The sequence below is a fragment of the Saimiri boliviensis genome, chromosome 13, assembly GCF_048565385.1.
Source record: "Saimiri boliviensis isolate mSaiBol1 chromosome 13, mSaiBol1.pri, whole genome shotgun sequence".
Lineage (NCBI taxonomy): Eukaryota > Metazoa > Chordata > Mammalia > Primates > Cebidae > Saimiri > Saimiri boliviensis.
In genome coordinates, this window is record NC_133461.1 from 56,855,702 (window position 1) to 56,860,755 (window position 5,054).

A 5,054-nucleotide genomic window follows, 5' to 3' on the forward strand; every position below is an offset into this window, starting at 1 on the left:
AATAAAATGTTTATTAAAAATGTACGTAGACTAAATATCAAATAAAAATCATATAGAGTCAGTCTAGGTTAAGAAAACAAGCCTCTGGCTAGGTCTGTCTGTAATCCTAGAATTTTGGAAGGCTGAGGCAAGAGGATCACTTGAGACTAGCCTGGCTTAAATAATAAAAATTACTCAGGAATGGTGGTGTGCCCCTGCAGTCCTAGCCAATTGGGAAACTGAGGTGAGAGGATTTCTTCGGCCCAGGAGTTCAAGGCTGTAGTGAGCTGCACTTGTGTCACTGCATTCCAGCCTGGGTGACAGAGGAAGGCCCTGTCTCAAAAAATAAAAAGAAAAGAGAAAACAAGATTCAATTATATACTGTTCATAAGAATACACTTTAAAAATAAGAACAGTCTTAAAAGAATGGAAAAATACTCAAGCAAACACTAATCATGAGAAATACAGTATACTACATTGGGGAAAAATCAGCCTTCTAGATAAAGAGTATTATCAGAAGTAAAGAAGCTAATTTCTTAATAATTATCTCATCAGGAAAACATGAGTCCTAAACATGTATCCATTTAAGAACAAAACCTCATAATATATGAAGCAAAAATTGGCAGAACTAAAAGGATAAATAGAAAAATCTATAGTTATAGTTGGAGACTTTAATACATTTCTCTCAGTAATTGATAGAACATGTATAAAAAATATAGAATATTTGAACACTATTTTCAAAATTAATTAGTATTTCTAAAACAGTACATGGCAACAAATGCAGAATGAATTTTTTCTTCCAAGTACACATAGATCATTCACCAAAATAGACCATATGCTTGGTCATAATGCAAGTCTCAAAACATCTAAAGGATTAAAATGATACAGAATTTGTTCAGTAATGGAATTTAGAAATGAAAAACAAAGGATATCTAGAAAAATCAACGATTTGGAAATTAAGCAATAAAATTCCAAAAAAGCATAGGCCAAAGAAGAAATCACAAGGGAATTTAGAAAATATTACATACTGATGGTAAAGATAATGATAACCTACCAATATGACTGGGTGCAATGACTCACACCTGTAATTCTAGCACTTTGGGAAGCTGAAGCAGGCAGATCACTTGGGCCCAGGAGTTCGAGACCAGCCCTGGGCAACACAGTGAAATCCTGTCTCTACCAAAAACACAAAAATTAGCGAAGCATGATGGCATGTGCCTGTAATCACAGCTATTTGGAAGGCTGAGGTGGGAGGATGCTTTTATCCCAGGAAGCAAAGTTTGCAGTGAGTCGAGATCATGCCATTGCATTCCAGCCTGGGTGACAGAGCCAGCCACCTGTCTAAAAACAAACAAACAAACAAACAAACCACAAAAAACAAACCAAAAAACCCAGAAACTTACTAGTATTTGTGGATGCAACTAGAGTAATGATTGAGCAAAATCTATAACCTTACCATATTATATTTTGTATAGCTTGTATACATATATTGCATATATTAGAAGAAAGATTAAAATCAATTTAATAAATATCTGTCTCAAGAAGTGAGCAAAAGAAGAGCAAATTAAAACCTAAGAAAATAGACAAGCAAATAATAAAGGGCAACAGCATAGAAAACCAATAATAGATAAAATGAACAAAACCAAAAGTTGGTTTTTTGAAAAGATTAATTGATTAACCTTTATTAATATAATCAAGAATAAAATAGAAGAGCCAAATTGTCAATATCAGAAATGAAAAAGGGACATTGTCAGAGATCCTACAGGCATTAAAAATATACTGTGATGTGCCAGCAATGGTGGTTCGCACCTGAAATTCCAGTACTTTGGGAGGCTGAGGCAGGAGGATCACTTGAGCTCAGGAGTTTGAGACCATCTTGGGCAACACAAGGAGGCCCTATCTCTACAAAAAGATAGATTTAAAAAAATAAGCCAGGCATGATGGCATACACCTGTTGTCCCAGTTACTTGGGAAGCTGAGTTGGGAGGATTACTTGAGCCCGGGAGTCTGAGGCCACTGCACTCCAGCCTGGGTGACAGAGCAAGACCTTCTCTCAATAATAATAATAATAATAATAATAATAATAATAAGAAGAAGAAGAAGAAGAAGTGACTGAAAAACTGTAGGCCAATAAATTGGAAAGTTCAGAAGACAGAAAAGTTTTGTAAAACACAAGTTACTAAAACTGACAAGAAATAGAAAATTTGAATAGTCGTATATTTGTTAAAGAAATGCAATTTGTAATTAAAAGTTTTCCCCAGAGCAAATTTTAGGTCTAGATGGCTGAATTGGAAAAATTTTACCATACATTTAAGGAAGAAAGGATACCAATCTTACACAAACTCTTTAGAGAATAAACAATAAGAAACCATCTACCAACTTGTTTTATGAACCTAGCATAACTCTGATATCACAAGCTTAAAAGTACATTGCAAGAAAATAAAATTACAGATAAATATCCCTTATGAACTTAGATGTAAAAGTCCCAAAAGAAAAAAGAAATCCTGGCTGGGCATGGTGGCTCTCGCCTGTAATCTCAGCATTTTGGGAGGCCAAGGCGGGCGGATCACTTGACGCCAGGAGTTTGAGACCAGCCTGGCCAACATGGTGAAACCACATCTCTACTAAAAATACTAAAATTAGCTGGGTGTGGTGGCTTGCATCTGTAATGTCAGCTACTTGGGAGGCTGAAGCACGAGAATCGCTTGAACCTGGGAGGCAAAAGTTGCAGTGAGCTGAGATGACGCCACTGTACTCTAACCTGGATGACAGATCAAGACTCTTGTGGAAAAAAAAAAAAAAAAAAAAAAAAGCAACAACCCAGAAATCCAATAAAATATCAAAAGTATAGTATATCGTGGCTCACGCCTATAATCCCAGCACTTTGGGAAGCCGATGGGGGTGGATCACAAGGTCAAGAGATCGAGACCATCCTGGTCAACATAGTGAAACCCTGTCTCTAATAAAAAATACAAAAAATTAGCTGAACATGGTGGTGCGTGCCTGTAATCCCAGCTACTCGGGAGGCTGAGGCAGGAGAATTGCCTGAACCCAGGAGGTGGAGGTTGCAGTGAGCCGAGATCGCGCCATTGCACTCCAGCCTGGGTAACAAGAGCAAAACCCCGTCTCAAAAAAAAAAAAAAAAGAAAGAAAAAATGTATAGTATATCATGACCAAGTAAGGTTTATTCCAGGAATATAGGTTTGATTTAACATCTGCAGTAAGTCTATATCATTCACCGTTATCAGAATAAAGGAGAAAAATATTAATATAAGCATCTTAATAAATGCAGAAAAAGTGATGAAATTCAACATCTGTTTATGATTTTTAAAAACTTAGTAAACCAGAAATAGAAGGAAATTTTCAGTCTGATAAAAGACATCTTTAAAAATCTTTAGTTAACATCATAATAGTGAAATATTAAAATCTTTGCCACTAAAGCCTAGAGCAAGATGATGTCCACATTCACCCAGTTTTATTCAACATGATAATGAAGGTCCTAGCCATTGAATTAAGATTTTAAAAAGCAATAAAAGGCACAGGATTGAAAAGAAACAAGTACTGTATCTTTATTTGCAGATGACATGATTATTTACATAGAAAATTAAAAGATAAAGGTATATAAAACTCAGTATGAATAAATGAATTTAGCAATAATTACAAAATAAGATGAATCTATATTTTTATGTCTACATAGTAATTCTAAAAAGTTGGAAAATAATATTAAAAATTATACTGTTGAGCATTGTATAAATACCAAATACCTAATAATGAATTTCCTAAAAGATGTACAAGAATTTTAAAATATTGCTGAGATAAATAAGATAATATTCCTTCTTTGTAGAAGAAATTTCAAGGCTAGTGGCAAACTGTCTTAATGGTTTGTCTTTGAACAGACAAACTATCTTAATGGTTTTGATGATTAAGTATTATAAACGTATCAATTCTTCCCAAATTGATGTATAGGTTCAACACACTCTTTTTTTTTTTTTTTTTTTTTTGAGACGGAGTTTCGCTCTTGTTACCCAGGCTGGAGTGCAATGGCGCGATCTCGGCTCACCGCAACCTCCGCCTCCTGGGTTCAGGCAATTCTCCTGCCTCAGCCTCCTGAGTAGCTGGGATTACAGGCACTCGCCACCATGCCCAGCTAATTTTTTTGTATTTTTAGTAGAGACAGGGTTTCACCATGTTGACCAGGATGGTCTCGATCTCTTGACCTCATGATCCACCCACCTCGGCCTCCCAAAGTGCTGGGATTACAGGCTTTAGCCACCGCCCCCGGCCAGGTTCAACACACTCTTTTTTTTCTTTTCTTTTCTTTCTTTTTTTTTTTTGAGATGGAGTTTCGCTCTTGTTACCCAGGCTGGAGTGCAATGGTGTGATCTCGGCTCACCGCAACCTCCGCCTCCTGGGCTCAGGCAATTCTCCTGCCTCAGCCTCCTGAGTAGCTGGGATTACAGGCACGTGCCACCACGCCCAGCTAGTTTTTTGTATTTTTAGTAGAGACGGGATTTCACCATGTTGACCAGGATGGTCTCGATCTCTCAACCTCATGATCCACTCGCCTCAGCCTCCCAAAGTGCTGGGATTACAGGCCTGAGCCACCGCGCCCGGCCAACACACTCTTAGTAAAACCCCCCCAGCAAACTTTTTGTAAAATTGACTAGCTGATTCTAAAATTTACACAGACATGCAAAGGAATTTAAATAGCTAAAATAATCTCGAAGAATAAAGTTAGAGGAATTACACTACCGGATTTTGAGACTTTATAAAGCTACTGTAATTAAGACGATGAAATTGTATCATAAGAGTAGAAACATAGACCAAAACGAAAATGCAGATAGAATCCACTATAGAAAATGAAGATTTATGTTATACAGTTATGCCTTATTTTATTGTGTTTTGCTTTATTGCAATACTGCGTTTTTGTTGTTGTTGTGGGTTGTGTTTTTTTTTCTGGTGGGGGTTAGGTTGAGACAGGGTCTTACTCTGTCGCCCAGGCTGGAGTGCAGTGGCATGATCACGGCTCACTGCAAAGTCAACCTCTCGAAGGCTCAGGTGATCTTCCCGTTTGA